The following is a 12,686-nucleotide window of genomic DNA, read 5'->3' on the forward strand; positions in this document are numbered from 1 at the left end:
GATAAGAAAAGGTGGGAGGGAGGGAGGGAATAAAGAACATAAGCCTGGAATTTCATCCTCCAGGCGGGTAGAGGGAGTCGGGAAAATTCCTGGCTCCGCCTGCTTGCCCTGGGAGAAAGTGCCAGCCAAGGCGGGATTTCCATTGCCGGGGTGGGGTGAGTGGATGCGGGCTGGAGTCGGGACAGCTAACCCGGGGAGAGGTGTGGGGGTAGTCACAGGGGGTGGCTGGGTGCGGAGACAGGCTGTTTAAAAGGCCTGCCAGGTGCTGTGGGACTTTGTCCCAGTTAAAATGAAAAAGAAAGGCCTTCCTGCCCTCACACCTCCAACCCCCTCACCCTTATTCTATGCCCTGTCCATGCCACCTCATATGCCCTTCACCAACCCCCTAATGCTCCTTCTACCAAACTCTGCCCTTTTACCTGGCCCCTAATGCTCCTTATACCATGCTCTGCCCTTCCACCCACCCCTAGGCGCCCTCATGTTCGTACAGTAAGCAAAGAGATAAGAAAAGGTGGGAGGGAGGGAATGAAGAACATAAGCCTGGAATTTCATCCTCAAGGCGATGAAGCTCTGCCCTTTTACCCCCTCTCTAGGAGCCCTTATGCCCCCGGTGCCAAGCTCTGCCCTTCCACACACCCCTGTGACCCCTAATGCCAAGTCCTGCCCTTCCACCAACCCCAGTGACCCCTCATGCCCCCTAGGCCAAGCTATGGCACTTCCAGGCCCATTGACCCGCTGTACACTCTCTAGAAACAATGAACCCTATATTGTGTAGAGGGACGTGTAAAGGAAAGCTTAGAAAAAATGTAATCCATTCATAACTTTCCCCTATGTTTGAAAAGTGTCTTCACCAGAAGCTAATAAAAGCATCAATCATCCGGGCCCTTTAATTTATCAATAACAAAATCTACAAACCCTTGAAACCACTTAACAAACATTGTGAAATTGACAGTAGAGACCAGAGAGCCTGAGCTATCAATCAAACAATGTTCCCTCTGGGGAGCAGCTGCTTCAACAAAACTTAATGGATGCTTGGGCTCTCAGGACCCTCCCACCAATTTTAAGAGGCTCCTGAGTCAACTTGACCCAGTGAAAATCCAGGCCATAATAGGGTGGGAGGTAAGAGAGATTAAAGGACAAATGGATGATGGTGCTAGACAAAAGTAGACGGTAATGGAGCAACTATAGAAACAGAAGATGGGTCTAGAGGAAGTGTAAATCAGATCGGCAGAATCATCACCAACAGTTGCCATCTGGAAAAGTAGGAGTAGAGGTTATTGAACTCCTTGTCATGAATCTGGAAAGCAATATAGTGCTTGATTCAAAAGTAAGGTGCTGCTTCTTGAGTTTATATTCAGCTTCATTGAAACAAGGTTGGAGACAGAGGACAAAGTGATCAAAGAGAGAGAGTGGGGAGCAGAATTAAAATGACAAGCGACCGGAAGCTCGGGTCACACTTATGGACTGAAGAGGCGTCCACAAAGTGGTCACCCAGTCTGGGTTTGGTCTTCCCAGCGCATCGGAAGCAGAGATGGAAGATACAGCTTGGAAATGGGGCTTGTACTCCTGATTGGATGGTCTTCTTGCTTCATGGTATATCTCCAAGTCTGCCCATGAGGCTTTGTAACACACATGGGCGAGACAGATATGTGTAACCTGGGTCCTGGATTCAATGAAAAACCTGGGATGGAAATTTAAACAATTGCAACAGACGGCTCAAGCTAACTACCTGAAAGGTTTGTGTTTGTCAGATACGTCGCTTAGACCCGATAGTAGGGTGGAATTTAATCCAGGAGATGGGATCGTCCCTTGTTTTGAGTATTTGCCCCATTTCCCTTAAGGAACACCTTTGGTCCCTTATTTCTAGGACAGCCTGTGGGAGACTGAGCCTGGGAACCTCCTCCTGCCTTTGCCTCTGGTTTTTTGTGTGAGCATGTGCACTGTGGCCATTGGCCAACAGGGGGAGTTATGATCACCCGCTCCTGTCTTCACCAACCCTGCCGTGCCATTATGATAAACGACAACCTCCCCCACCACCCCCATCCGGCTCATATGGTTACCAGCACCTGCACCCCTCCCCCCCACCTCACCCCACCCCAGTCTCCCGGTCCCAAGGTTGAAGAGTCCCTTATTTAATTTCATAAGAGTTGGTCACCCTGACCAGGGGAACAGTGGTAACTGCCGGTAATGCACCCACCAGAGGCCCAGGATTAGTGAGGGACCCAGGCCACAGGTGAGTGAGGGCGGGATGGGGGTCGGGGGGGAGGGTGTTGCGGACTGGGCGTGGAGGGCTTGGAAGACAGGGCAGGGAATGGTTCTCACCCCTTTCCGATGGCAGGTCCCTCAATCAGGCAATGGGTGCCTTGGAACGAGGAAACTTGTGCCACCAACCATACCCCCTATCACTCCACCCACCCCCCCACCCCCACCACTCCTCCCCCACCCAACAGAGTTTGCTTTTTAGGCTCCTCACACGGTGACTGCTTGACCTATCAGCAGCAGCAGGTTGAAGCCCTTAATTGGGCATTCATTGCCCACTTGAGGGTCTCAATTGGTGCTGGGGAGGAAAGGCTGCCCACCAGCCCACCCGCCCTGGACTTGATCAGGGTAGAGGTGGGAAGATGACCCAGCACCCTCCCATCTAATTAAATACTCTCCCCACCTCCAAACACACCTAAGGAGAGGGCATTAAATTCCACCTGTGGAATTTGACGTTCAATAATGAGCTACAGGTCACTAGTGTCCCAGATATTCAGCATCATGACCCCTCCCCACTCCCAATGGGATGAAATGGTCCTTTTCTACTCCAACTGAAATCAAAACTGGAGGTTCAGCAGCCTGTGAATTATTGGGCAATGCGCTCATCTGATTCATTCAGTTGATAAAACCTGTGAGTCTCTTGTTCTGGGCTGTATGAGAGAAGTCATTACAGCTGGCAGGCCCATTACACATCAGGGTTAATTCAAATGCTGAATAATGTGGAAACAATACCTGTAAACCGATGATCTCTGATCCAAGGTCTTTGGTGTAATTGATGGACGGTGAAGATATTTCTGCACTGAAATTCTTCCTAAGTAAGTTCAGGATGTACTGAAATAAATGTGCAATAGAACTTTATCAAAAATAGAGGAAATTGGGTCCACAATTCCCTTTGGCAATGGAGAAACGGAATCAGCTCTGAGATATGGCTCAGGGTATGCAAACTTGAAATTGTACCATCATTATTGTGTAAATGCCAAGTGGTTTTGGTTGAGTATCACTGTAGAACGGCAGTATAACATGAGATGTGGGCATTGCTAGCAAGGCCAGGATCTATTGCCTATCCTGTGTTGCCCCTGAACAGATGATATAGATCGAACAGAGTGGTTTGCTAGGCCACACTGGAGGGCATTTAAGAGTCAAGCACATTGGTGTGGGCCTGGAATCCTAGGTGGTGGCATGTCTGTGGGATCGAGGTTGGGGGGGGTGGTGGGGAGTTGGTGGGGGGGCTGGTGGTAAGAAGGGGATTAGCTATGATTGTTGGGCCATCGTGGTGTGGGGAGGGCTCTACAGAGGAGCTCTTCGATTTCACACGTTGGTAAACTGAGGTCTCACTTGACTCTCTTCTGGTACTTCAGGTGGATGTTCAAGGTCCCACAGTACCTTTCATAGAGGAGCACGGGGAGTTCTCCCAGAGCCCTGGTCAACACTAAACTAAACACAGATTAACCAACCAATCCATCCTGATGCTGCTTATAGGGTCCTGATGGATGTGAAATGGTTGCAAACTTTGCCCCCACAACAATCGATGCACACCCAAAGTAATCTGCTGCCTTGTTTTGAAAGTGCAAAGTTCCAATATAAATCCTTCCTGGTTTTATTTCCAAAAGAACAGACACAAGGCTTGCCTTTGGACTGACCAATTATCGTATTTTACCCTTACAAGACTTAAGGGGAATGCATTGAGTATTAACCATGCATGTGCTCAGTTGGAATTCAGTGTTGGGGCAATAGACCTAGATATAACGGTAGATTAAATATGCCGTTAAATTAAGGAAATACATGGCTCTGTACTCATGGGCTGTACCAGATATTGACTGGCTTCCTTTAAAAGATGTCAGTAACATTCTAGGATTGGAACTCCGGAACTAAGTTTATTTCAGCCGCCTGATCTTTCAGGCACTTTTAGTGAGATGTAATGGGCATGTGGCATGTTTTGTGTTACACCCAATACAATGATAGATTGCAAACTTGAGGAGGCTTTGGCTGGAGAGACCCCTTTTGAGTTGCATAATACAGGGGGGAAGTGCTGGTGGTGGGGGCGGAACTACTTTGTGGTGTTGAATTTAGATCATCACTGAACACCAAGACTCAGAAAACAGGATGTCAGGTTCGCTGACAACACCCAACTCTACCTCACCACCACCTCCCTCGAACTCCTGCACTGGCTTGAGGTTGTCAGACTGTTGTCCTATATCCATTAATCGATGAACAGAAATTTCCTCCAATTAAATATTGGGAAAATTGTCTTCAGATCTAGTCACAAGCTCAGTTTCCTAGTCTATGACTCCATCTCACTCCCTAACAACTGTTTGAGAGTGAGCCAAACTGTTTGCCACCGTGATGTTGTATTTCACGTGGGATGAGCCTCTGAGCATATAGCCCAGCTAGCACTAAGACCACAGAACCATAGGAACGTTACAGTGCAGGGAGAGGCCATTCAGCCCATCGTGTCCGCACTGGCTAAAAAAGAGAGGAAAAAAAACTAGCCATTCATTTTAATCCCAGTTTCCAGCATCTGGTCCGTAGCCCTTGCAGGTTACAGCACTTCAGATGCAGATCCAGGTACCTTTTAAGTGAGTTGAGCATTTCAGCCTCAACCATCAACTCAGACAGTGAATTCCAGATGCCCACCAACCTTTGGGTGAAAAGTTTTTCCTCATGTCCCCTCTAATCCTTCTACTAATCACCTTAAATCTATGCCTCCTGGTAATTGACCCCTCAGCTAGGGGAAACAAGTCTTTCCTGTCTACCCTATCTAGGCCCCTCAATTAGTTCACCCCTCAGCCTTCTCTGCTCTAAGGAAAACAACCCCAACCTATCCAATCTTCCCTCATAGCTGCAAAGTTTCACGCCCTGGCAACATTCTTGTAAATCTCCTCTGTACTCTCTCCAAATCAATTATATGCTTCCTGTAATATGGTGACCAGAACTGTACACAAAATTCCAGCTGTGGCCTAAACAGGGTTTTATACAGTTCCAGAATTATATCCCTGTTTTTGTATTCAATACCTCACCCAATAAAGGAAAGCATTCCATATGCTTTCTTGACCACCTTATCCACCCATCCTGCCAACTTCATGGACCAGTGGACATGTACTCCAAGGTCTCTCACTTCCTCAACTCCTCTCAATATCCTCCCCTTTATTGATAATTGCCTTGCTTTGTTTGCCCTCCCCAAATGTTTTACCCCACACATTTCCAGATTGAATTCCATTTTCCACTTTTCTGCCCACTGAACCAAACCATTGTTATCATTCTGGAGACAACAGCTATCCACTTCGCTATCAACCACACAGCCAATTTTTGTGTCATCTGCAAATTTCCAAATCCCACATTTAAGTCCAAATCATTAACATATACATCAAACAGCAAGGGCCCTAACACTGAGCCCTGTGGAACGCCACTGGAAACCGCTTTCCACTCGCAAAAACATCCTTCAACTATTACCCTTTGTTTCCTGTCGCTGAGCTAATTTTGGATCCAACTCACCACCTTCCCCCATATCCCATGGGATCTCACTTGCCTGGCCAGTCTGCCATCTGGGACCTTGTAAAATGCCTTAACTAAAATCCATGATCGTCTATTTTCATTATCATAACATTTCCAACTCTGCACCTGCCTCAACTGATCCACTGCTGAAACCCTCCATGCCTTTGTTTCCTCTAGGCTTGACTGTTCCAACGCACTCTTGGCTGGACTCGCATCTCCCACCCTTCATAAATTTAAACTCAACCAAAATGCTACTGCTTGTATCCTAACTCACACCAAGTCCTGTTCACCCAGCATCCACGTTCAGTCACTTACCTTGGCTCCCAGTTGAGCCTCAACCTAAAAACTCTCATCCTTGTTTTCAAATTCCTCCATGGTCTCATCCCTTCCCTATCTCTGTAATCTCCTCCAACCATACCACCCTCCAAGATCTCGGCACTTGTCTAATGCTGGCCTCTTACACATACCCGATTTTGAGCATTTCACCCTTGGTGGCCGTGCTTTCAGCTGTCTGGGGTTTAAGCTCTGGAATTCCCTACCTACACCTCTCCACCTCACTATCCTCCTTTAAGATGTTCCTTGAAACCTACCTCTTTGACCAAGCTTTTGGTCACCTGCCCTCCTATCTCCTTATGTGGCTGGGTGCCTAAATTTTATCTGGTGAAGTGCCTTATGATGTTTTACTATGTTAAAGGCACTATATAAATGCAAGCTGCTGTTGTTATAGAGAACTTGAGCACGGGTTTTTCCAAAGGCATACCGATACATTTAACATGCCCCCTGTGCTTGATCCAGCAACTCACCTGTCAACTTTTCCCAGATGGGCGGGGATTCGGCTGAAGGTCTATAGAGAGCAGGTGACAGGTTTGGAAATCGGAGAAGCAACAAGCAAAGCCCTGACAGGTTAGCAAGTCCAAATTTTGTTGTCATAGTTTTAGACGAAGATTGTAAGATGTGTCCTATCATGGCAGTGGGGGAAGCTGTAGATAGATGAGAGTGGGGCAAGGGGGATAAGCAGGCTTTTGACCTTCTGTTTGCCTGTCTTCAGCTATTTTGTAAAGGAAGATATTGTAAATAGCCAATCCAAAATTGACCAATTATTCCTTTGGGCCAGTTTGATTCAAGTTTCATATCTTACGGACAAGAACGAGCAAAGGGTGGCAACCTCCAGCAATAAGATCTGATTTATTCACAGCTGAAACAGGATATAGTAGAGGAGAAATCCTGTCTAGCTGAGCAGACTCGGCAAGTTTAGTACGTGGTGGTCCCATGTGAGGTAGTGTTTACTCTCTCCAGATGTTCATTGTGCTGCATTAAACACTTCAGATTATTTCTTGATTTCCTCGGTGGTGAATATCAGCCTCAACTCCCTTCATTATGAGCAATGCATGGACTGTAAATAAAATTAAAGGTTGTGTGGCTACCCTAATTAAAATGGTCCCAAATCACAACAGTCACCACAGTAACAATTGTTTGTTGACAGAGGTTTGGTGTTCCTCGACTAGCACAGAATTGTTCAATGTGTTGATTGTAAACATAACATAGGATTACCAGCCACCCTGCATTGTCCAGTAATTGAAGGTTAATCTCCAGGACACCTGCTGTAAGCAAAACCCAGGAGAAAAATCATAGGTAGCGTTAAGCAAATTGCGCTTTTTTCCCCCCGTTTTCTTTTAACACTTGAGTCTATTAGTTACAAAAATTGTTGGCAACAGGAGGCAAAATGCTGAGTGACCACCAAGACTCATCAAACAGGTAATGAAGGGTCAACTTGCTTTCCAACTTGTCTGTAGGAAGGCAGGGGGGTGGGTGGGGGAAAGGGTGGCAGGGGAAGTGAGATTTGAGGTCATTTGATGAAATCTCACAGAATACGTCCAGTCAGTTTCGTAAACTGAACAGAAAAGACAGCTCCTTGTGGCCCTGCAAACCATTGCATTAATGGACTGGCTTGTGAGTGCAGGTTTGATAGGCACCTCAGACTGTTATAAATTACTTATGTTGTGAATAGTTGATGTTTGTGAGGCTTCAACTTACCAAGCCATATTGCATATTCATCACCAAAAACTTCTCTATTCTTTTTATCATCCATGGGATGTGGGCTTCGCTGGCTGGGCCAGCATTTATTGCCCATCCCTAATTGCCCTTGAGAGCTTGCTAGGCCATTTCAGAGGGCACTTAAAGGTCAACCACATTGCTGTGGATCTGGAGTCACATGTAGGCCAGCGCAGGTAAGGACAGCGGATTTTCTTCCCTAAAAGGGCATCAGTGAACCAGGTGGGATTTTACGACAATGGTCATCATTAGATTTTTAATTCCAAGTGTTTTATTGAATTCAGATTTCACCATCTGCTGTGGTGGGATTTGAACCTGGAATCCCAGAGCATTACACTGAGTCTCTGGAATACTAGTCCAGTTGATGATATCACTACGCCACCCCTTCAAACCTTCAAATATCCAAAGAGAAACATTAAATAGACAAAAAAGGAAAATTAATCTTCTGTTACACGTAGAGAGAACATCAGCTGGATTGTTCCCCTTAGAGAAAAGGCTAAAGAGAGATTTCAGAATTGCAGAATCGTTATGGCGCAGGAGGCCATTCAGCCCATCATGTCTGCACCAGCTCTCCGAATGAGCAACTCATCTATTGCCATTCCCTTGCCTTCTCCCCATAACCCTGCACGTTCTTCGTTTTCAGAAAATAGTCTAATTCCCTTTTGAATGCTTCAATTGAACCTGCCTCCACCACATTCGCATTTGATACAGGTGTTCAACATCATAGTGAAGGGCAGTAGATGAGAATAAATTGTTTCCACCGACAGGAGGTTTGGTAACTGGAGGCAAAGGTGGAATATAATTGGCAAAAGAATCAGAACAGGCACAAGGAAACACTATTTTCACACAGCGAGTTGCTGTGATCTAGAATGCTTGCCTGAAAGGGCAGTGGAAGCTGATTCAACAGTAACTTTCAATAGAGCCAGCACAGGCACAATGAGCTGAATTGTCTCCTTTGCTGAATCATTCTATGAAATGTTCAACTAATGCACAGAATATTGATTGGTGGCAACAGATGTCAAGTGTTTCTGCCCTCTATTCGTGCACACAGTCCATTGCAACACCCACCAAAGTCAAACAACCTATACCTCTCTCTTCAGGGTAAGTTGGACTGTGGCAAGAGAGGCAAGGAAATCGTGGGAGAAGAAACGCACTCAAGTGAACTGAACAAATGAGGGAGATGGTGGGGGGTGGGGTGGGGTGCGTGTTGGGGTGGCGAGTGTTTGTGGGGGAAAGTCTGCAATGTGGAGAGGCTAAGAACTGCTCCCCAAAACTGTAGAATTGACCCCCCATTCCCTAACCATTCCAACACCCCGATCATGCAAAGGAAACATTATATAACATGGATAAGTTCATACTTCCCAAACAGTACATTCAGGGACACATTATCATGGTATGATCAATGTATTAGTGCAAGTTGCAGTTTGCTTGAAATGTTGCAGTAGTGTAAAGGCTGTGGGGGAGACAGCGTGTACACTCCCCTTGTGTAAAACCACAGGAAAACTCAAACAAGATTCGAAAAGCTCCACACAATAACCACAGAGAAGGTACTGAGTATGCCTTCCTTATTAGAGCTCTTTAAGCTCTTATTCATAATAACCTATTAGAAAAGGCACAGTTTGCCAGACCAAGCCTTACAATCTAAAAGTCACTTCAGATAAGAGTAGGGTGTAATGTGCCTCTGTAATCCACTTACATCATTGTTTATCATTTCCCATGTTTTAAACATCTCCAGGGAAAATCCTTATATAATGACTTCCACCACCATCTCAAAATCATCCTTCACTTAACCCTTTCATGCTGCACCCTTACCAACCCACCCAAAGGTGGGCTGTGGAAGCAAAATTCCTCCTATTTTTTTATATTCATGAGAAATTGAAAAAAAAAAATGTTTTCAAAATCATTTGATCACAAAAAGGCAATAGTCAGTTTGCAGGACTCTCTGCACGGTCACTCAGTCTTATCCACAGCTGGGTCACAACAGCCGCCAAAGCAAAGTCAGACAAGACACAGGATTCCATTTCCAAACCTCTCCACAACCAGCTTTGGTTCATGAGCAATACTCTCGTTCCAACCCATGAAAAGCTAAGGTTTCTTTTTGTTTTAAGGTGATACTGCAGCAATGGCACAAAACTTCCCCAGAGTGAATAACCATCGCAAAGATTCTCATCACCTCTGCCTGCACAAAATGAAACTGGGTTTAAATATTCTTTGATACCAATACATGAAAAAAAATCACGAACGTACAATCAATATTCTGCAAGATATTGGTTCTTAATCATTTGTATTCACCAGTGCTGTACCCCAGTGTTATACAGTGACAGACCCGTCCCCACCAGTACTGTACCCCAGTGTTATACAGTAACAGACCCGTCCCCACCAGTACTGTACCCCAATGTTATACAGTGACAGACCCGTCCCCACCAGTACTGTACCCCCGTGTTATACAGTGACAGGCCTGTCCCCACCAGTACTGTACCCCAGTGTTATACAGTGACAGACCTGTCCCCACCAGTACTGTACCCCAGTGTTATACAGTGACAGACCTGTCCCCACTAGTACTGTACCCCAGTGTTATACAGTGACAGACCTGTCCCCACTAGTACTGTACCCCAGTGTTATACAGTGACAGACCTGTCCCCACCAGTACTGTACCCCAGTGTTATACAGTGACAGACCCGTCCCCACCAGTACTGTACCCCAGTGTTATACAGTGACAGACCTGTCCCCACCAGTACTGTATCCCAGTGTTATACAGTGTCAGACTTGTCCCACCAGTACTGTACCCCAGTGTTATACAGTGACAGACCCGACCCCACCAGTACTGTACCCCAGTGTTATACAGTGACAGACCCGTCCCCACCAGTACTGCACCCTAGTGTTATACAGTGACAGACCCGTCCCCACCAGTACTGTATCCCAGTGTTATACAGTGACAGACTCGTCCCCACCAGTATTGTACCCCAATGTTATACAGTGACAGACCCGTCCCCACCAGTACTGTACCCCAGTGTTATACAATGACAGACTTGTACCCACCAGTATTGTACCCCAATGTTATACAGTGACAGACCTGTCCCCACCAGTACTATACCCCAGTGTTATACAGTGATAGACCTGTCCCCACCAGTACTGTAGCCCAGTGTTATACAGTGACAGACCTGTCCCCACCAGTACTGTACCCCATTGTTTTACAGTGACAGACCTGTCCCCACCAGTACTGTACCCCAGTGTTATACAATGACAGACTTGTACCCACCAGTATTGTACCCCAATGTTATACAGTGACAGACCTGTCCCCACCAGTACTATACCCCAGTGTTATACAGTGACAGACCTGTCCCCACCAGTACTGTAGCCCAGTGTTATACAGTGACAGACCTGTCCCCACCAGTACTGTACCCCATTGTTTTACAGTGACAGACCTGTCCCCACCAGTACTGTACCCCAGTGTTATACAATGACAGACTTGTACACACCAGTATTGTACCCCAATGTTATACAGTGACAGACCTGTCCCCACCAGTACTATACCCCAGTGTTATACAGTGACAGACCTGTCCCCACCAGTACTGTAGCCCAGTGTTATACAGTGACAGACCTGTCCCCACCAGTACTGTACCCCATTGTTTTACAGTGACAGACCTGTCCCCACCAGTACTGTAGCCCAGTGTTATACAGTGACAGACCCGTCCCCACCAGTACTGTACCCCAGTGTTATACAGTGACAGACCTGTCCCCACCAGTACTGTACCCCAGTGTTATACAGTGACAGACCTGTCCCCACCAGTACTGTACCCCAGTGTTATACAGGACAGATCTGTCCCCATCAGTACTGTAGCCCAGTGTTATACAGTGACAGACCCGTCCCCACCAGTATTGTACCCCAGTGTTATACAGTGACAGACCTGTCCCCACCAGTACTGTACCCCAGTGTTATACAGTGACAGACCTGTCCCCACCAGTACTGTACCCCAGTGTTACACAGCTCAATTATTTTTCTGCAAATATGTTTGGAAGGACAGTCGTATAATTTAATTTTCCCTCTGGCTGTTTTTCACAATTCAAGAGGGCACAGTATGAAAACTGCACACACACAGCATCACAATGCATTGAAATCCCAGTAGCAAAACTGGGTGCTTAGATTATGTCTCAATGCTAGGAGGTTTCATTTCTAATTAGACTGCAGAGTTCCTGTACACAGAGGATTTAAGCCTAATTAGTGAAGTCTGCAATATATGCAAATCATATAATCAAATCCCTAATAGAATGTTTGGAAAGTAGAAATTAAAATGAAAGAAACACAAACATAAAGGCCAACACAAACACAGAGATGCATGCGCGAGGGCAGTGTCAGCAAGAGAAAGGGAGGCTACCACAATGGATGGAATTCTTCAACACTTCCCTATTTCAAGCAGTGTCAGCCTTCTAAGGTGGCACATGTGGCTAAGTGGGTGGCACACTTGTCCCTGAATGGATAGGCTGCTGGTTCGAGTCCTCAACTCCAGGGGCTTCAGCCCAGAATCTAAGCCGGCACTCCCAGCGTAGTACTGATGGAGCGCTGCACTGTCAGTGGCGCACTTGCCCACGGATGAGATATTAAACTGAGACCCCATCTGCCCTTTCAGGTGGATGAAAAAGATTCCAAGACACTATGAAGAAGAGCAAGGGAGTGTTCTGGGCCAATACTTATCCCTCAACTAACATCGCTAAAATATGACTGGTCATTATCACCTTTTGTTTGTGGGAGCTTACTGTGTGCAAATTGGCTGTCATTTTTCCTATGTTACAACAGTAGCTGCATTTGAAAAGTATTTCATTGACTGAAATGCACTTTTGGGCAACTTGAGGTCGTGAAGGATGTTTATATAAATATTTCTTCT

General features: G+C 46.2%; 1 protein-coding gene across 1 annotated transcript in view; it reads right to left on the minus strand.

The window, feature by feature from the left end:
- Positions 1 to 7,865: 7,865 nt before the first annotated feature.
- LOC144694248 (nucleotidyltransferase MB21D2) overlaps positions 7,866 to 12,686 on the minus strand; it is an 83,512-nt gene continuing 78,691 nt past the window's right edge. Inside the window, exon 3 of the mRNA XM_078564592.1 lies at positions 7,866 to 9,976. The gene's annotated coding sequence lies outside the window, so the exon portion shown is untranslated. The remainder of the gene's footprint in view (positions 9,977 to 12,686) is intronic.

The sequence above is a fragment of the Cetorhinus maximus genome, chromosome 19 (genome assembly GCF_964194155.1).
Source record: "Cetorhinus maximus chromosome 19, sCetMax3.hap1.1, whole genome shotgun sequence".
Classification (NCBI taxonomy): Eukaryota; Metazoa; Chordata; class Chondrichthyes; order Lamniformes; family Cetorhinidae; genus Cetorhinus; species Cetorhinus maximus.